The sequence below is a fragment of the Pongo pygmaeus genome, chromosome 14, assembly GCF_028885625.2.
Source record: "Pongo pygmaeus isolate AG05252 chromosome 14, NHGRI_mPonPyg2-v2.0_pri, whole genome shotgun sequence".
Classification (NCBI taxonomy): domain Eukaryota; kingdom Metazoa; phylum Chordata; class Mammalia; order Primates; family Hominidae; genus Pongo; species Pongo pygmaeus.
In genome coordinates, this window is record NC_072387.2 from 90,746,318 (window position 1) to 90,768,983 (window position 22,666).

Sequence of the window (22,666 nt, forward strand, 5' to 3'; positions counted from 1 at the left end):
AGAATATGATAGTCAGAGAATACATTTTTTCAACGATTTATGAAATCAGTTCATGTAAAATCACGTGTAGACAATTATAAAAATAGTTATGAAATAATTCAAATATAAATGTAACTAAAACAAAAGCTATAAAATAGTAATAGTAATAGCAATACTAGCATAATGTTCCTTAATTGTGATATGTTGACATAATGTAGACAATTCTTAGAAAATCAGTACACAGAAATAATAAAATTGAATTTTGTTAATCTACCTCGGTATGTGTCAGTATATACTTTATTTCCTTAACCGGGTTATTTAAGAAATATGGACATTTTTAAACTTGATTTTCAGTTAATATATTTTTAAAATAGTATGAAACTATACATTTGCAACAAATACAGTAATATAAAAACATAACATATGCTTGTGAGAAACTTAGAGAAAAACAATTGGCAGCAAAAGGAACAATAGCAAATGAAAAGCATAAAACAACAGAACTAAGACCAAGTAGATTATTTTGATAATACTACACTGAGAAAACCATTACATCAAGTCAAAAATTAATATCTACGTGTAAGCTATTTACAGAAAATAAATGTAGAACAAATCTGCTTTGAAAGTTTAAGGTAATAATATGGAGAAAAAAATGTGTCCAATAATTGCAAAGCAAAAGTATGCTTAGATAATGAATGCTAGATAATGTTAAAGTTAGAACAAAAATATTAACTTAGTCAAAGAAGATCTTGTATTTTTTTAGAGTGTGAACCATAGTGATTATGATGAAAACACAATATGGATTAAGTAGAACTCTAGCAGATTAAAAAAAATTAAAAGTTTAAAGAGAAAGCCTTAGAAAGGCATTAATAATGAGTCCAGTTTAGCACACATCTCATAAATTGATAGGTCCAGCTCTCAAATATGAATATAACATTGAGTTTCTGATAACAAAGTGTTCTGAGCTATACTTTTTGTTTCCACAGCATTAATAGAAGATTTGTTAAAAGATCAAGGTGCTTGCCTCTGTAGCACATATACTAAAATTGGAAGGATGCAGAGAAGATTAGCATGGCCCCTGCCCAAAAAGCTAAAAATAAAAATTTAAAAAAGAAGATCAACTAATACAAACCAGTGGTAACCTCACAAAATTACAGAATTATATAGTCAAAATTTTTGATTGGGATACATACCACTATACATTAATAACAAAGATGAAAAATGATGACAATGATATCTAGGAATTGATATGGAGGGATTCTCAGGATATACGGTTAAATAGAAAAAAGAAATGTGTAAAACAGTATCTACAGCATGCTACTTTTTGTATATATACTTGTGAAAGTCCTATATGTCATCTTCTTTCAATACAAGGCTATTTGTCTACCTTGAAAATTTTTCATTTAGTGTAGCCACTTTCATCAATCATCTTACCTAGATCTAAGTAATTCGCTGTACCTTCTATATCGGCACTGTTGCTTCACCTTGCACTTTTATGTTATGAAGATGGCTCCTTCCTTAAACTTCATGAACTAACCTCTGCTAGCTTCAAACTTTTCTTCTGCAGCTCACCTCTTTCAGCCTTCATAGAATTGCAGAGAGATAAGGCGTTTCTCTGGATGAGGCTTTGGCTTAAGGAAATATTGTGGCTGGTTTGATCTATCCAGATAACTCAAAACTTTTCTCTATATCTGCAATAAGGCCATTTTATTTTCTTACAATTCTTGTGTTCACTGGAGTAGCACTTTTAATTTCCCTAAGAACTTTTCATTTGCATTCATAATTTAGCTAACTGTATATCCAATTGTTTAAAGACACAAACCAACATTTTCTGATCCACAACGGTTCAATGGTTTTTGAAAAATAGAGCTTCACAGATACCAATATCTAGATGTAAGTGGAAAATACTGATAGCTCCTGATTCAATGCTTTATTTGCATTCAATACCATGAAAAGGAAGACATTACTTATTTGGAAAGTTAGATCCAACTTATGTAGCTCCTCCCACACCTCATGTTTGGCTGTTCCTCGTTGATTTTTATATCTCTTTCCCCCTTAAATACCACTGCTTTTGCTTATTTTTCCTCTTTTTAAATTTAATTTTAAACCATGTGAACACACTTCAAAAATGTCTTATCATATATATATAATTTTAAACCATTGTATTAGTTCCTTTTGCCCTTATGCAGTTTACAATTGGTATTTATACAAATTTAATTTTCAACCGTCTACAGAATTGTGAGAAAACTAGATATCATGACTGCTGGAAAGAGGATATTTGAGGAGGTAATTTTTATCTCCATCTGTATCAACACTGGCTCCATTTTTCATCTATAGCAAAAGTTCTACTTAATATGATGAGACTCATTCAAAGTAAGAAAGCCAAAAAAAAACTCATAAAAACACTAACACTGCAGAACTTGATACCCTCTTCTTAAAGCAAAACCTTGATTATTTATAAACATAGCAATGAAGCAAATCACTATCCTTTTATCTCTTTATAATTTATTCACATGTCAATGGTCTACAACTTAACATTAAAACTTTTATTTTTCTAAGAAGCAAATGTGGTCTAAAGTTAATTTGCAATCAATGCTTTTCATAGCTTTTTGGATGCAAACATGGGAGTCATTAAATTCACAGTTCAGCTTTGTTCTTTGCTCTTTCATTCTCACATTTTCTTTCTGTGTTAGAGGATCAAAGAAGATGCCTTCAAACAAATGTGCCACATTATAATCCTTTAGATTTAAACCACAGGTTCCCTACCCTGTAGCTAAAGCATCTACTTCTATAGTAAGCTCTGCTCATTTGGATACAACTTGAAGAAAATATCTATTAGCTTTTTTCTAAGTGCATTCACAAATTGTTTTTAAACACTTCTATAAAACAGAGAAATAATAACTAGTCTAACATTTTTGAAAGAAAACACTTTTGATAATATAAAAATCATATATTCATGAAACAAGCAGTGCTAGAGAGGTTAAACACTGCAAAAAGACTAATTTAAGATGCAATTATGGATCACTCAGTTTGCTTTCTGGGAACCATGAGAATTCAAAATTGAAGTGAGTATAAATTACAGCTCATTGTGTCCTATTTAATTTACTTATGTCATAACAACTTTTTCATATCTAATGTGATATATTATTCAGTCATCTTAGTAAAATATTGCCCTTTTGTTTGCAGTTTCATGATAATAAAATTGTCTATTTAAATTTTTTAATAAAAAATAAATGCTTTGTACTTTCTGAAAACAAATGCAACATTAATGTATTCCTAAGAAAAAATGCCACAGAATTATTACAAATGTTTAAGCCCTGTTAATGAAAGACATCTAACATGACTGTTTCTTTCTGAAAGATCAATTTTAAAAATTAGTATTTTCACAATTAGTTTGATGATGAACAATTGTTACACATTCTATATATGATTTTCTGTAATAATGGGCAAGGATGCCCTATCTACATAACTTTCTATCTGGTGGTTAGAATGTTCCATCTTACAACATCTTACATCTTACAAATCTATATTTTGCAATATAGATTTAAAACAATTACCAAGTTTTAGAAAGTGAGCATTTCCTCAGAATGAGACAAATCTTCACAATTTTTATCCAGGACATTACCAATAGTACTTCCAGATTTCCCAGCCACTAATCCAGCTTCTCCTCCACCCCCATTGTTTATGCTCCTATGCTAGTTAAATAATGTCTGCCTTATGGACAGAGAATTCTGCCTTATAATGCTTTTTATGGTACATGCACAGCAAAGGTATTCATTTGGGCACAGAACGAACAAATAAAATATAATATTAAAATATTTCTTTAATTTTCCAAACATTTAAAATCAGACTTCTAAATGAAAGTAGTTCATTTATTATTCATTAAGTTTACTTAATTAACCTCACTACTGAGTGAAATAAAATACTTATCTTTCTGAAATATAGTAATATCTGAAGAAAAGAAGAATATATGAGACAAATTTTTTCTGAACTCATTAATTTAAACTTGCATGTTTCATGTCTAACTGCATGTGCAGAGACTATTAAAATCTAATTCAACCACATTGATTACTAGTGTAAGTATATCATAGCTTTTTCTGCAAGCTATATTTATAATATAAATGATTCATATGCCATATTTTAAATAAAACTACACAAAAATGCTACACTTGATTTCTGTTATTAAAGCTTTATGGGAGGTATATCTTCCTTGTGAACATAGTCATTTATCAAATGTACTCTATGTACTTATAAGGATATCCTAAAATTCTCTGAATTAGACTCAAATTTTTCCATAGAGCTTCAGGAAACTTAATCATTTTAAAATATGATATTTTCAAGGATGAATCTTGAAAATACTTACAATCTATTTTGATACATGATTTCAGTGAGTAAATCAGACTAAATAAAATACTTGACAGTTCGCATGAACAATGAGATCTGTTGTGGCTTATGAATATTTGAAAATGTGGCTGTTTATATGAGTTGATCAGTTATTTCTATGAAGATGATTCATCTGACAACTTTGAACAGATGTGATTTTTGAAAGTAACAAATTTCAGGTAATGTAAATCCAGATTAATTTAGTCAATGAACCACAAAAGTGACTCATATAGCAAATATTTATCAAGTCAACAAAGGTCAGAATATGATGATTACAGTACACACCTCACTTTTAAAAAATAATATGTCTAACAACCAAATTACAACTATATTGTCAACAGTGTGTAAAAAAAGCTTGATAAAAATGTGAAAAAAGGAATTCAATAGGTAAGAGATATCAGAAGTTGGAAATTCTGTTATCTGAGATACCTGATATCGCTGTGCACCTGGAAATAAAAAGGATGTCCATTTCACAACTTCCCTCCTTGTGATCTCAGACATACACACTGGCTTTATCCTAGAGTGTCATTTGATGGACAGCTGGACAGTCATCCCTCAAGTGACAGTTTGTTCATTCTGGTTTTCTGTGTTTTTTGTTCTGACTTTTCAGTTTAGGTTGGTAGCTAGGACCAGCAATGATATGGGCTTGAGTTGTAGAAGTGTACTGACAAGAAGTTGCTTATTGCGAATAAGTGCAGAAGGTCAACAAACCAGAAGTCCAGAAGTAATTTGAGTTTGGAAATCAAACATAACAGTGAGGCAACTGTCAGGTGATGAACTCAACGTAGATTGTTATGGAAGGATAAGCTGTCAGGTCTCTCATGAGTGATACCAGAAATGAGCCAAAGCTATCTAGGGAGACAGAAAGAAAACTCAAGGGTCAGAGTTTCTGCATGCTAGAAGTAACCTAAGTCAAGTTCTAGTAAAGTTTCTATCAGGTCATTGGGGACATCCAATGCCCTTATTAAGTCCTAGTACAGAAAATGTCTAGGCCATTAGGAAAGAAGTCTGTAATCTAAAGTAATAGCTAGAATGGCTCTGAAATTCTGAATAATAATACTAAAAAGGGACTTTTATTTTCTTTAAAAATGACCACATTCAGGTGAATCAATTTTTTAAAAGATGAAATACATTATAAATATTATAAATTTGAAATAAACAAAATTTTCTGTATTATGGCATATCCAGCTTATAGGCTGGCTCCTTTCATTTAGACAGAAACTCTGGAAGACCTTCATCAGTCATTGAACTAAAATCTATGATAGGAAGCAGTCACCTTCCTTACTGATACTTTAAACATTAAAAAGTTAAATTTCAGAAAAGTGTTTTAAAATTAAACTTTTAGAAATTATTTTACAATACCATTGCATGCCTGCTTTTGATAATTATTTAACTAAAATTTTTATTTGAATCCAAAAAACTTGTTCTCATTAAGTCCTTTGGAAATTTCATGTATTTTTACTATTTCTACAACCTAGGGTGAAGTTTTTCTCTTTAGTTATGATTAAGCTTTTCTCGGTTTTAATGATTAAATGTGTTTTTAAAGGAAACATAAGCTATTCACCCATTCAAGTTCACACACACACACACATACACACACACACACACAAACACACACACACTGAACCAAGGGAGAAAGATCAGATATTTATTGTACTTCAATTGCTTGTGGCATCCTAGTGATAGCTAACTACCTGTCCACCAACCCAGCTCTCCCATATTTCTTATCTAATAACATTTAAAAAGCAAATGGAAATATAATAGAAACAAAAATTGAAATCTGATCAACAAAATCTTAAATTATCATCATTCATGTGTAATTAACTCCATAAATCAATTGGCATACTATCTAAAAACTGTAATCCATTGATTTATCCCAATTTTATATGACTAATATTGACCAAATAATTAAAAATTATTAAAAATAAAGCTCATGACTCATATGCTCTTCTTAGTTATGCTATATGACAGAACTATTAAGACAATTAACAATTAAATCCTGCCTATCACTCAGCCTTGTGTTTGTATTCACTTATTCATCAATTCAAGAAGTATTGTTTGAATAACTAATTTACATCAGGAGACAGAGTAGTGAAAAAAACAGACAAAATTGTGGCCTTTCTAAAATGTGCATTCTACTGGAAGAAGACAGACAACAAGTGAACATTATAAAATATTAGACAAAATATACAGCATCCCTGGTGGTGATCACTGCTTAGACAAAGGAGAATAGGGAATGCTGAGGTGGAGACTGCAATCTGAAATAAAATTATAAAAAAAAGCCTTGAGTGAGAATGAGATTTCAGAGCCTAAAGAAGGTGAGAAAATGAGCCTTGCAGTTATACTGGAGAAAAGCATTCCAGACAAAAATAACAACTGCAAAGGCCCATTGGCAAGCTCTCTGCGATTGAATTCAAGAACCAGCAAATTGGTCAGGGTGGAAGAGCAAAAATAGTAAAGGCACTAAAAATAACAGAAGGCGAAGACAGCGAGGTAGGAGGAAGGCAAATCATGTGGGGCACATTTTGGATTACACTCTGGGTGATATGGGAAGTTATTTGTGGACTTTGACTGTAGAGAGTCTAATTTCTTTTCTTTTCTTTTTTTTTGAAACAGAGTTTTGCTCTGTCACCCAGGCTGGAGTGCCATGGGATGAACTTGCCTCCTGGATTCAAGCGATTCTCCTGCCTCAGCCTCCTGAGTAGCTGGGATTACAGGTGCCTGCCACCAAGCCCAGTTAATTTTTGTATTTTTAGTAGAAATGGCGTTTCACCATCTTGGCCAGGCTGGTCTTGAACTCCTGACCTCGTGATCTGCCTGCCTCAACCTCCCAAAGTGCTGGGATTACAGGCATGAGCCACCGTGCCTGGCCTCATTTAACTTATTAAAGTTAAGTGCAAGATAACATTGCCTCACACTTATAGATGGATAGAAGAATGGGGACTAGACGGATAGATAGATATTCCTTAATACTAATATAATAATATGTATTATGAATAATATATAATTTATATATATGCATATATATAAAGTGTGTGCATATTAAAGAAACTAATTCCATTTTAGTTTGTGAAAAAAATCTTCTTAATAAAAGTGTTTTTAAACCCATACAAATTCCTCTCAGACCTATGCCTCTTTAAAAAAAAGAAACATTAACACAATTTTCACAAAATATGTATAGAAAGCATTTATCTCCACATAATTAAGGTTATGTACGAAAAGCCTATAGCTAAAGTCATAATCAAAGAGGAAAGACTGAAAACTTATTCTCTAAGATCTGGTACAAGGCAAAGATGCCTCCCCATTCAACATAGTACTGAAAGTCCTAGCCAGGGGAGTTAGATAAGGAAAAAAAAAAAAAAAAAAAAGACATTCAAATTGGAAAAGAGAAGTAAAATTCTCTCTCTTTGGAGATGACATGATCATATATGTAGAGAACCCTAGGAACTCAACAAAAAAAAGAACTGTTAGAAATAATAATCAAATTCTGTAAACTTACATGATCAAAATCAACACATAAAATTTAGTGGAATTTATGTACACTGACAACAAACCTTTCAGAAAAGAAATTCAAAAAACATTTGCAATATTAACAACAATAAAAATACTTAGGAATAAACTTATCCAAAGAGGTGAAGGACACTTACACTGAAAACTATAAAACACTAATGGAGGAAATTAAAAGAGACACAGATAAAAGGAAAGACATGGAGTGTTCATGAATTAAAAGAGTTAATTCATGGAGTGTTCATGAATTAAAAGAGGTAAGCTGTTTTCTCACTTTAGGAAAACTCTTTAAGCAATTACCATGTCAGCAGACACAGATGTTTTCCTTTCTTCATATGATGAAGATCAGAGACCCAAACATTAGAAAAGCTAATGAGGCACCATTTGTCCCCATTGGAATGGCTGATTTTGTAGCAATTGTTGCATATGGGTTATACAAGCTGAAAAGCAGGGGGAATACTAAAATATCCCTTCATTTGATCCACATGTGTATGGCAGCTCAAGGCTTTGTTGTAGGAGCAATGACTGTTAGTATGAGCTATTCCACATATCAGGAATTCTGGGAAAAACATAAGCCTTAGTAGAAGAGATGCTGTCTTGATCTTGTTGGAGGAGCTTGCTGTAGTTAGACATCTTATTATTGAAGTTATATGTTAATGTTGAAAATAAACTATTTGAGTGTGTTCAGATTATAACATGGTGTTTTGGATACTGACTTCCTTTCTTGCAGGCTCATCTTGCCTGGTGACCAAATTACTAGTGACTAATTTACTAGCTAGGTCATTCAGGGGAATCAAGTTAACACAAAAGAAACACATCACCTAAATGCAATTGATGGTGCTAAAGTGTCCATCTTCTTAAACTGTTAAGATGCAATTCATTCTAAAAAAGATAGCAGACCAACCCTGAACCCCAGTTTGCTGAAGAATCTTGTTTTGGATGTTATATAAGATTCCTATTTGCCTCAGTTAATTTATCTTTTTTTCAGCCTGTGTTGTGGACTGGCTGGCTCTTTTAGAACTCTGTCAAAAAAGTGCATGGAATATAACTTATAAAGCCTCCCACAGTTGCAAGTATGTATATGTGTGTGTGTTTGAAGCAAATCTAGAAAGCTTACAAGAGAGCTGCACAGTAGCAGTATTTATTGAGGAATCACAATTGCAAACATAAGAATAATTTAATTATGGATTCTATTTGAGTTATTTTGTAATTGCAGAATTATATATTTGCTGCTGGTAGAATAATTTTTAAATGTCATCTTGAAATAGAAAAAAGTATTTTAAGTGCTCATGCAAAGGAAAATGAAGAGCACTTTTTAAATGTATGCATTCTTTATTTTCTCCATAAGAATGTTTAATGTTTAGTTGTAAACATTAAACGAATTACCCATAATGGAATTGCTTAATGATTTATGAGCAAGCTGATTTGATCACACATTATATGCTAACTTTTATATAATATAGGATGCTTTATTACACTTGTGAAAATTTCTTGTCCAACCTGAATTTACATTTCATGGTGATAACATGGTATATGTATTGTTATTAAAGTTAGTGACCATAAAAAAAATAGTTAATATTGTTAAAATGTCCAAACTACCCATTGATCTGGTTTTAATGCAATCCCTGTCAAAATCCCAATGGTATTCTTAACAGACATAGAAAAACAATTCTAAAATTCATGTAAAAGAACAAAATACCAAGAATTCAAAAGCAATCTTAAGAAAAAGCTGGATACATGACATATTCTGATTTCAAAATATATTAAAAAGCTATAGTAATCAAAACAATATAGTGCAGTCACAAAAGAAACTTGTAGACCAAAGGAGCAGAATAGAGGGCCCAGAAACACATCCATATGTTTACTGTCAACTGATCTTTGATAAGGGTGCCAAGACACACAATGGAAAAGGATAGCCTGTTTAATAAGAGGTGTTGGAAAAACTGAATGTCTAAATGTGAAAGAATAAAAGTGAAACATGATCAAAAGCCAATTTAAAATTTATTAAGGCTTAAATATAACACACGAAAATGTAAAACTACTAGAAAAAACATTGGGAATAACCTTGTTGACATTGGTCTTGGCAACAGATTTTTGGCTGTAACACCAAAAGTACAGGCAACAAAAGCAAAAATAGACAAGTGGATTGCATCAAACTACAAAGTCTTTAGCACAGCAAAAGAAACAATCAACATGTAAAAATGAAGCCTACTGAATTAGAGAAAATATTTGCAAACCAAATATCTCATAAGGGGTGAATATTCAAGATACATAAGGAACTCATACAACTCAATAGCAAAGAATAAGTAAATGAAACCAAAAAAAAAAAAAAACAAAAACAGGAACAACAACAGACTCAATGACCCAATCGAGAATTGGGCAAAGGACCTGAGTAGACATTTTCCAAAAGAAGACATACAAATGGTTCAAAAGTACATGAAAAGATGCTCAATGTCACCAATCATCATGGGAATGCAAATCAAAGTCACAATAACATATCACTTCTCACCCTAAAATGGCTATTATAACAAAGATAAACAAAGATAATAAGTGGTGGCGAGGATGTGGAGAAAAGTGAACTCCTGTGCATTGTTGGTAGGAATGCAAATTGGTGCAGCCATTATGAAAAACAGTGTAGAGATTCCTCAACAATTAAAACATCTGTTGCAGGAAGTCAGGGAACCCAAATGGAGGGACCGGCTGAAGCCATGGCAGAAGAACATAAATTGTGAAGATTTCATGGACATTTATTAGTTCCCCAAGTTAATACTTTTATAATTTCTTATGCCTGTCTTCACTGCAATCTCTGAACATAAATTGTGAAGATTTCACGGACATTTATCACTTCCCCAATCAATACTCATAATTTCCTGTGCCTGTCTTTACTTTAATCTCTTAATCCCGTCATCTTCATAAACTGAGGATGTATGTCGCCTCAGGACCCTGTGATGATTGCATTACCTGCACAAATGTTTGCAAAGTATGTGTGTTTGAACAATATGAAATCTGAACACCTTGAAAAGAACAGGATAACAGCAATTTTCAGGGAACAGGGGAGATAACCATAAAGTCTGACTGCCCGTGGGACCGGACAGAACAGAGTCATATTTCTCTTCTTTCAGAAAGCGAATAGGAGAAATATCGCTGAATTCTTTTCTCAGCAAGGAATAACCCTGAGAAAACAAATGCATTCGCAGGGGGAGGTCTCTAAAATGGCCGCTCTGAAAGTGTCCGTCTTAGGTAGTTGTAGATAAGAGATGAAATACACCCTGGTCTTCTGCAGTGCCCCCAGGCTTGCTAGGATTAGGAAATTCCAGCCTGGTGAATTCTAGTCAGACCAGTTGTCTGCTCTTGATCCCTGTTTCCTGTTAAGATGTTTATCAGTGACAATGTGTGCCCTGCAGGACATGGACCTTCATCAGTAATTCTGGTTTCACCCTGGCCTTGTGATCTCACTCTGCCTCTCTGCCCTTGTGATATTTATTGCCTTTGAAACATGTGATCTCTGTGACCCACTCCCTATTCGTACACCCCTCTCCTTTTGAAACCCCTAATAAAAACTGGCTGGCTTTGCGGCCCAAGGGGCATCACAGAACCTGCTGACATGTGATGTCTCCCCTGGACACCCAGCTTTAAAATTTCTCTCTTTTGTACTCTTTCCCTTTATTTCTCAAGCTGGCTGACACTTAGGGAAAATAGAAAAGAACCTACGTTGAAATATTGGGGGCTGGTTCCACCGATAAACATCAAACTACCACATCATCCAGCAATCCCACATATATATATATATCCAAAGAAAATCACATCTAGATCTTGAAGTAATATCCACTGGCCCATTTTCATTGCATCATCATTTAAAGTAGAAAAGACATGGAAATAACCTATATATTAATGAATGAATGAAGAAAATTTTATACTATATACATTATACAGTTATATATTATATATATTATCATGTAAATATATGTATATAATATATAAATATATATTATAATGTATATATACATTATATATAATGTATATAGTTTATATTATATAAATATTATATATAATATATATTTTCATATATAATGGAATGCTATTTAGGCTTTAAAAAGAAGGAAATCCTGTCATTTGCAACAAAGTGAATGAACCTGGAGGATATCATGCCAAGTGAAGTGAGCCAGATACACAAAGATAAATACTGCTTGAGATCACTACAAGCAGAGAGTAGAATGGTGGTTGTCATGGGTGGGGGTAGAGAGGGAGGAGGAAATGAAGAAATGTTTGTAAAATGGCACAATGTTTCAGTTATGCAAGATGAAAGAGTTATTGAGTTTTAATGTACAGCATGGTAAAAATAGCAAAATTGTATTATATACTTGTAATTTGTTAAGAGAGTAGATCTTCAGTACTGTTACCACACAAAAAAGTAACTATGTGAGGTGATGGATAAGTTAATTAGCTTGAGTGTGGTGACCATTTCACGATGTACACATATATCAAAGTATTAAGTTTACACCTTTAATATATGTAATTCCTGTTTGTCAATTATTCAATTAAACTGGAGAAAAAAGATTTGTCCTGAACTGCATTTATTTTAGAACCAAAATGAACTTTTTATAAAAGGTACTTTCAATTTTTAATGGTAAATTCGACTTAAGAAATAAATGTTACCAAGTTTAAAAATCAACAAATAATATAATGCTATTTTTAACAGAAATAATCCTTATATTGAACAATGTTAAAATCTTTGGTAGCTCTTTACTATAATCACTATTAATCTGACTGACTGTAAAAGTATTTTTAGAAATCTTCATAGTGAGTGCTGAATTTCCTGGGTATTTTTTTACGGCAGCTGCAATATCCAAATTTTTCCTTAAGAATGACATCTTATTGCAAGTGTCAAATATTTAGAAAATTAATGTTGATATTGATTCTATGTCTTAAAATTAATATATTAAATATATACTAATTATAATATTCTTAGAAATAACTATATTATATGCCATCTGCCTTTTACAGAAAAAATGTATTTAAAATGTTTTCTTTAAATAATTTTATTCATTATTGGATATGAAATTTAACACTGATATATTAAAATGGCTTTGGATTTAAAAAAACAACTATATCATTATAAACTGTCCCTATTTTATCTAATTAAAGTTATTCCAGTTTAAAATCAAATAAGGTGACAAATATAGTATATGAAAACTATAAAGGCTATGAACTAATAATCATATTCAAGAAAGGCTATGAACTAATAATCATATTCAAGAACATATGACTATTCCTTCTTTGCCTAAGAAATGGAAGTATAATTTGTGGAAATCTAAAATACTCCAAGAACTCTCTGTATTCCCCTATCAAACATAATGAAACACAAATTGTATCAGACCTCTGTGGAGCTGGACTCATCATAATTCCCAGGCTATCTACACAACAGTGGGGCAAATAATTAAGCCTCAGTTGTACATAATTCAATGTTGAAATATTCTTACACAAAGGGACCCGTAAATTTCTTCCAATTGTCATGTGAGCAGTATAATGCTTTCAATATCCTTGAGAATACCAAATGCTTCTACCAATATCACTACATGCTGAGACAGCTTGAAGGTGTTCCCGCAAGACAAGACTCCCATTCATCCTCTTGAGAAGCTGAGATCTGAGAAAATAAGTACGTGACCTTTCATTCTAGATAAACCAAACCTTGGAAACAAACTATAGCTGTAATCCGTGAAGATCTGTAAGTTAAGTATTGAAGAAGTACAAATCAAATTTAACTCCTAAAAATGTACTTTTCTAATGCTGTTTCTCTTCTAATGAATTAAAATTTATCTAGTTAGATTATCTTTTTTTATTACAGAAAAGTAATTATTATCAGAAGTTACATTTTCCCGGATACAAATTCCAGACCTAAAAAACCATGATATAAAAAACCAAATTAGTATTTTCAAAAAAATTAATATCCAAAGTAATTCTATCATAACCTAAATTCTTATAATTTTTAATGCTGTTATTTTTATCTAAAAGCATTCTAAAAGAATACTAACAAGTGAACAGTAAAATCTGGGACTTAGAAACCCCCTTGCATACACCATAGTGGTTCTCGCAGTTATTGAATCCTATATTATTCCAGTACTAGTAAAGCATTTTGACGAAGGGGCAACTTTTTTTTTTTTTTTTTTTTTTTGAGACGGAGTCTCACTCTCTCATCCAGGCTGGAGTGCAGTGGCACGATCTCGGCTCACTGCAAGCTCTGCCTCCCGGGTTCACGCCATTCTCCTGTCTCAGCCTCCCAAGTAGCTGGGACTACAGGCACCCGCCACCACGCCCGGCTAATTTTTTGTATTTTTTAGTAGGGTTTCACCATGTTAGCCAGGATTGTCTCGATCTCCCAACCTTGTGACCACCTGTCTCGGCCTCCCAAAGTGCTGGGATTACAGGCGTGAGTCACCGCACCCGGCCAGGGGCAACTTTTCTTAAATTTTGAATCCTATGACATAAATTAGAATAGCAACACTCATCTTTTATCCCATGACAGAGTATTCTGAGTTACTCTGATATTAACTAGTGCCCACAAAAGGACATCAGACAGATTATGCCTACACAAATTTCTCTTTAATCTCAAAAACTATAAACATATCTGCTATTGCCTCCCCAGGAACTTCACTGACTTAGCAAAATCTGATCAAATAATGTCCTTTCCTATATGTGAAAGGCAACTCCATTGTGGAATGCAATACTGAAGCTTTCACATGATTTAACACCATATACTATAAAGGTTGCCAATTCACATGAAGAGAGAGAGCATACCAGGCAGTAATAAAAGAAACACACCTTCCTAATAGCACGAGAACTTGGATGTAGTGATGAGGAACAAGCCAACTGGATAAGATCAACCTATTTGTTTCTTTACCTATTTAACAAGTAATGTTTTTACTGTGTCCAGCATGAAGGACTTTCAGATACAAATTGAAAGCCTGGCTTCAGTAACCACACAATATTAAATAAATAGTGATTATAGGCTAGCTGTTCAAGAAGCATAGTCTGTTTACATAAATTTATATATATATATATGTCTTCATTGCTCAGGAAAAGTGCATTAAAAACAAAATAAGAAAAGCACATATGGTAAAAATTCTGAAGGTTAAAGCTTTCCATTCCAAACCCATCTCACAAATCCACATATAGATGCCAGGAAAATAAAGGAACTAAAAATGCTTCTCATGATGGTTTTATGTTGTATTTCCTCATTGTTGTAGTAAAGTGTTACCCTATAATATATGTGCTCCTAGAAACCAACAAGGCAAGCCTAGACAAAAGAATAAGTTTTCCAGATATAATATTAAATCAGAGAACAGCAACTTAATACTGTTTATATAATAAATACCCAGTTATAAATGAACACCTACCAATTTTATTATACTTAAACCTTGACATAGTGACTAATAGCTAGTATGAAGAAGCCTTTGCTTATTCCAGTATAAAAGTAAGATTTCCAAGATTTTCCCCGAATAATTAGATGTGGAAGGTGAAGAAAAGACCAACATAAAAGTCAAGAATTTTTTAATATTCTAATGTTGGTAAGAGAATAAACTACATTTCACCAAATGAGATGGAAAGTACAGGAATACAAACCAGTTTGGAGGAAGAAATATGAATTCACCTTTTGCAATAATGAGTTTCAGATGCCATGGAAACATCCAAGTTCAGGTGTCCAGACCACGTTAGGCATTCATTTTTAAAGCTCAATGGAGAAAGCTCAGCTGGAAATTTATTTCTAGGAGTCCTTATTATATAGACGGAAAGTGAAACCAGGGGAATAAATGACATCAATTTAATATAGTAGAGAGAATAAGAGCAAAGCTGGAGATAGAATCCTGAAGTCAATTAATATTTTTAGGGACCAGACAAAGGATGAAAAAGAGTTTTGTTTCTCAAGTTACCCAGACAATATTGGTATCTGGAATACCGTATTTGAAAAAGGATGTATAATCAATTATATATTAGAGGTAAAATTGTAAGTAATCTCAAGATTCAATCAGAACTGGTCAGTGACTGAAATATAGTTAACATGGATTATTAACAATGGGTCACAAACAAGGGTCATACTTATCCCACCCTGAGAAAAATGTGAGGTCATTTTTAGGTGTCTCAATACCAGGGAGTACAACTTGCATCAACAAGCAAGGCCCAAGGATGCCAAAATTGGGCTGGACAGCCCCACGCAATGAGCAATTTGCCCTCTGAAAATGTTTGGTTCTATATTTAAGAAGATAATTGTTGGAGCCCTTCTCACTGGAAGGCAGTGTTGTTTCTTGTTTTTTTCTCTCCTTCAAGGGAGAAAACTGAGGATGGTTAACTATTTATAATGAGACTTATCACATAGCTGGGTGATTTCCATTTCTTAATTGTGTTTCTTTTAACACATGGAGTACGTATAGGAACATGATACTGCCTTTTGTTCTAAAGATTCCCGGTGTGTGGTCAGTTCCTCAGACAACAATGTCCTCCCAGGTCACAGCTTTAAAGTGCAGGCCTGTCCCTTGAGTGCCAGAGCTAGACAAATGTCATATTCCTGAATCTCATAATCAGGAGACATTCCTGACTTAAATGAAATATCACACTGCAGGGCATGAATCATCCTGCCCCAGTGACCTCTCCAGGGTTAAGAATCTGGCATAAGCAGCCACAAAAGCAGCCTGGTGCCACAAACTAGACATTCAGAGGCATTGAGTCCACCTGGGGTAAATATAGGACAATGGGAAGCAAGAGACAGGAAATACCCAGGCAGATACATGTTTGCAGGCAGCACTGCAAAGCCTAATTTCCACGTTGTCTAGTCCAAATCCGTTTTGTAAGTGACTTTTGTCAATCACCACATGCAGTGTCTAGCACAGCAATGCATTCTCTTGCATTGCTTCACATCCTTCCCTGCCTCACTTCATTTTCTCAACTTTGCTACTGTGGTTTTTATTTTCTTAATTAACTATGAGCACTTTTAATCCTTGCCTTGGACTCCATTTTCTTGAAAATGTGGACTAAAATAATTGGGCACCTATTACTAGAGTTATGCCACTCTCTATCTTTACTGGAGTTGACCATTCTTTTTCTGTGTATTTGCATCATCCTGTGTGCTTGCTCTCCCCATGCAGCCCTCTCCACAAAGACACATATGCAGCTGACTCTTGAACAACACGGGTTTCAACTGAATGGGTCCAATTATACACAGACTTTTTTTCAGTCCATCTCTCCTGTCTCCCCTTCCACCTCTTTCACCTCTGCCACCCCTGAGACAGCAAGACCAACCCCTCCTTTTCTTCTTCCTCTTCAACCTACTCAACATGAAGATAATGAGAATGAAGACTTTTATGATGAGGCCACTTCTACTAAATGAATAGTAAATATGTTTTCTCTTTTTCTTAATAACATTTTATTTTCTCTAGCTGAATTTATTGTAAGAATAAGGTACATAATATATAGAACATACAAAATATGTGTTAATTGACCATTCCTGCTTTCAGTAAGACTTCTGGTCAACAGCAGGCTATTAGTAGTTAAGTTTTGGGGGAGCAGAATTCATATGGAAATTTTCAACAGCATGGTGGCTCTGTGCCCCTCAAATATGTAAGCTATTCATTTCTTCATATACATCATAATTTATGAGATGAAGAAAATGTATTCTCTGTGTAGATGGATAAACAGTTCATTTTAAAGGAATATAAGTCTGTAGAAAATAAAATGTCCTTTGGAAACTCTGACCTCAAGAGCAGAGAACTATCTGATACTAAAGCTAAATAAGTAAGTGGGAGAAAACTATGTACAACAGAGAGAAAATAAATTGTAGATAGAGGCAATGGGAAGGGGACTATAAGGAGTTGAAGAGTTGATGAGAGAACAGCAGGGATTTGTTAGACAGTAAAGAGTGTTCAATGAATGGTATTACACTTCACGAATTTCCCCGTGATTTTCGGTTGTCTAGGAACAATTCCAAATGTTTGGTGTGATTGGATTTTCTGTAGAATCAGGTAGAAATGGTAGAATCAGGTGAAATTCAGGGGTAAACGATGGCAGGATGGCTACCAAGTCACATGTGATGACAGAGATGTGATTTTTCTATGGAAGCTAAAATGCAACCCTCACCTGTATCTCAGATTTTCTCACTACAAAACACATCAAACAGCACCCCTTTACAATGCTTGTTAAATGTTTGGATCTGTGTGCAGAAAAGAAAGGTAAATATTGCTCAAGTCATGGGATCTTAGAAACATCAGTGAATCTTGGAATAGTTATAGAAAATTATATGAGATTTCTATTTTATCCTGTGCAACAAATACACTTGAAGATACCATTTATTTAAAAAGAAAGAAACCTCTGTATTCAGACCGTCTACATTTCGGCACCACTCGTGACCTTCAGCAAAGTATATAACCTCTCTGCGCCTCAATTTCTTTATCTGTAAAATAGGTATGGTAACGTTCCTTATCTTACAGGATTATTATAAGGTATAAGAATTATTATTTTTACTGAACTTTGTTCCTGAAAGTGTGGCTGGAACATGTAGACTAAAATAGAAATAAAAGAAGAAGGGGAAGGATGAAACCAGGAGGGATAGAGAGAGGGATAAAAAGTTGGAGTAAGGGAGGGAGGGAGTGAGGGGGAGAGGAAGAGAGAGAGGGAGAGAAAGAGAAAGGGAGAGAAGGTATGGAAGAATAAAAAAAGGGAAGGAGGAGGAAGAGGAGGAGAGGGAGGAAAGGAGGGAAGGAGAAAGGTTGAGAATGTAATGTACAGGTACTAGTGGCATTGAACCATTGGATGATTTTCATTTCTGGATATGGTCCTACACTTTTTTTTATCTGATCAATAATTATTATACTATTTAATCTATTTTAAATTCAATTTCTGCAATCTGTAATTTACCAAAATTGTGTCACATAACAAAAATGATGGTATGAGAGAGTTTTTGAAAAGGAGAAAACTTTCTCAAACTGAATGCCACTTGCTTTGTTTTGTTGAAAACACTGGGTAGTAACGGCCTTTCCAATATATAATTAGGGGAAACAGCCAGGAAAGGATCTGCAGCCTGACATCCAGCACTGTTTCTATTTGAAACTATTTCTAATATATTTGTTTTAGCCCAAATTCAAACATTTTTATTTGGATTATATAAAGGAATCTCTAAAGTGGGAATTCCAATTTCTTTCCCTTGTTATGATAGGTAAAAAAAGAAGTTAGAGAGCAGTGTGGTTATCCCTAAGAAGATTTTTTTTCTTTTTTTGAGACAGAGTTTCATTCTTGTTGCCCAGGCTGGAGTGCAAAGGCGTGGTCTCAGCTCACTGCAACCTCCACCTGGGGTTTAAGCCATTCTCCTGCCTCAGCCTCCCAAGTAGCTAGGATTACACATGCCCGCCACCATGCCCAGCTAAGTTTTTGTATTTTTAATAGAGACGGGGTTTCACCATGTTGGCCAGGCTGGTCTTGAACTTCTGACCTCAGCTGATCCACCTGTCTCAGACTCCCAAAGTGCTGGGATTACAGGCGTGAGCCACTACACCAAGCCAGAAGATTTTTTTTTTTTAAGGTCAGATCTGATCTTGCTCATCTAGGAGTGTTCAGAAAATCAGTCACTTGGAAGTCAGAGCCCACAAAGACTGATCATACTCTGACAATAGGATTATTTTACAGAAAATCTCAAAGCACAGACATATATCTCAAATTCATAAAATGATATATAAAGTTAACATACATTTTTGTATACTTCATATGATTCAGATGTATGCTAAAGATAATATATATTATCTCACTTAATGCTCAGAACAACCTGTGATTTCGACTAGCTTCTATCACCTCATATACTTCATGAAACATGGTTAGGGAGAAGCAACTTCTCTAAACAACCCAGCTAGTCAGTGACAGACTAGAACTTCAGCTTCGTCATGTCTGGTGGCAAACTTCATGTTCTTAAACATGAAGCTGGGATGGAAAATTTTGACCAGCTACTGAAAATGACAACTGTAATTTCACCACTGGTACTTTATTCTCCCACATGGTTCCAGAGAATGAAGAAAACGTTTGTAGTATTTCTTCATTGTTACTTCTTTACTATAGTTTGGTGCAATACAGTCATATACAGATACATTATTTGAATGAAAATATTTATAAAACATTTATGATTTTACTTACAACCATCTAAGAACAATCATAGAACAGGTATGGTTGAAAAGCATCTCTTTTCCCATGTACTCAACAACAAAAGATAAATGTCACAGAATTAATTTTAAAAAGATTATTTTGTAGAAGAGTTTTTTAATCTAGTGAATGGAATTTGTGTGTGTGTTATATACGTATATATACATATGTGTGTATATATATACACACTGTAGAAGTTTTGAATACTAATCTCAAGCATTTACAGCACAATATTTGGGTGTTTCTTTGTCAGACAAATATGAATGCACACCACAGCAAATGAACTGATCTTTCAATGTGGTGATTATGAAGCTTTCTTCATGGTATTGGTAATGATCCAGAACCAATTGCGACTGATAAATCTAGCATTTGTCAGCACTCAGCAACTTTGTACCAAATGAAAGTTTAAAATATGTTTTGTCTTCATAAGATGTGATTTGATTGAGCAGCTATCAAAGATGGACAGTACAACCGCATTGTTTCCTCTGTCAATTTCTTTAGTTAAACTGCAAACTCTCTGCATGATTGGAGAGGGTAAAGGGCCAGAGGTTAGTACTTTCAGTTAGCTCATCATGGTAATGAAATGAGTTTTATCACCATATTATTTTTTTGTTTTTGGTTTTGGTTGTTTTTTTTTTTTATCACAGTACGAATAGAAAGGATGCTTGGCTGCATGCACCTCATTTAAAATATCACTCAGACAAGTCATGCTTGGTGAAATTCCCTGGAGAGAATTTAAGTCCAAAGGACCATGAATATGGCAAAGTAAATTTAGTTGTTTTTATATTAAATGATGCTGCCTCTTGCATTGGTTCATATTTGAATTTGTACATGCAGTGTTTTCTTAACTGTGGTTTTTAAAAAGTGTATGCTTACAATTAATTTAACTACTAAGGCAAATCACCAAAAACCCAGCATATCTCCAAAGACCTTATAAAGAATCTTGTCAATCACAATTCATATTTCAAACATAAATATTTTGTAAGCAAATGTGCCAAGCACAAGTAATGCCCATAGGTAAAAACTACAAAAGGTTCATGGCTTCATAATTAACATAAAACATGAAAGTTCACTAAGAATGAAAATAGAGATGTGTTAAGTATTGAAGCAGCAGGAGGCAGCCAAATGGCTAGGCAGATAGGGGCAGGTCCCCAGTGAAACCCTACCTCCAAGCCAGAAACAGTTTAAAGCCTGAAAGCCAAGCTACAAGTTAAATACTTGGACCAGATTAAGAACCTGTCTTTCTGTTTTGTGTGCTTTCCTCTGATTGATCCACATCCGTCATGTATTTTACATATACCTACCCTTTCCTAATTGGTTTTCTACACTATTGTGCCCACCTTTGAATAGTGTCTTTGCTTTCACCTTTTTTTTGCATACTTACAATCCAATCAGCACACACTCCTTATTCTGAGCCCATAAAAGCCCCAGGGTCAGCCATATCAGATAATTTTTTCTGCTTTCAGGTAGGGGACCCACCCCCTGCATTCTCTCTTTGCTGAGAACTTTCCTTTTGCTTAATAAATTCTACTCCACTCACTCTCCACTATGGTATCCACACACCTAATTCTTCCTTGCTGTGAGACTAGAACTTGGACCTAGCTGAGCTAAGGAGCAGAAAAAAATCCTGCATCAGTATCAAATGATTGTTATATTCAATCAATACAAAAAAGAATTTGGATAAGGAAGAGATCATGGTTGGCTTTACTATTGAGACAAATTTATAGCAGATACCTATGAAGGTGAAATTCAAGGAAAAGAAGGACAAACAAGAGGTTAAACGTATTAAAGCTAGGGATAATAATTAGGAAAAGACAGAGGGCAGAAGAATGCCTAATATGTGTGGACAGAGTAAGAACATACTGTGAGTACAGGGCTCAAAATGCCAATGTTGTGGGAACACCTCAAATTTTAAATTTAAAAGTATAAACTCAGAAATGATTTGTTTTATTTTGTTTTTTCTATAAAGAAAAATATTGTTAATACTTTTAAAAAATATAATAAAGCAAAAATTTTCCAGCTCTGTTTTATAAATTTAATGTCTTCCTATATATAAATGCATTTTATAGCAGTTTCAAGTTCATAGCAAAATTAATAAAAAAAATACAGAGTTCTCATATACCCCCTACCACCACACATACACAGTTTTTCCCACTTTTAATATCCACCACCAGAGTTGTAAATTTGTTACAATCTATAAACCTGCATTGACACATCAATATCACTCAATGTCCATAGTTTGTATTAGTGATCACTTTTGGTGTTGTACTTTCTACGGATAATAACATATATCCACCATAATAGTAACATATAGATTATTTTTACTACCTAAAATCTTCTATGTTCTCTTTATCCCTGTTCCTCTTTTATCCCTGGCAATCACTGATCTTTTTACTGTCGCCATAGTTTTGCTTTTCCAGAATGTCATATACTCGTGTTCACACAACACATGTAGAGTTTCACATTTGCTGCATTCATTTAGTAAAAAGCCTTTAAGATTTATCCATGTCTTTACATGGATTGATAGCTCCTTTCTTTTTCGCACTGAAAACTATCCTGCTGTCTGGATATAGTAGAGTCTGTTTACCCATTCACCTACAGAAGGATATCTTGGCTGTTTTCCAGTTTT

The 22,666-nt window shown here is 33.8% G+C and overlaps 1 non-coding gene and 1 pseudogene across 1 annotated transcript; both read left to right on the top strand.

Annotated features, from left to right (window-relative positions):
• Positions 1–992: 992 nt before the first annotated feature.
• On the top strand, positions 993–1,102 carry LOC129011979 (U6 spliceosomal RNA). Its single transcript, XR_008493493.1, has one exon. It is a non-coding gene; the product is annotated as a U6 spliceosomal RNA (small nuclear RNA).
• A 7,065-nt stretch (positions 1,103–8,167) lies between these two features.
• LOC129011759 (HIG1 domain family member 1A, mitochondrial-like) lies at positions 8,168–8,447 on the top strand (annotated as a pseudogene).
• The last annotated feature ends 14,219 nt before the right edge of the window (positions 8,448–22,666 follow it).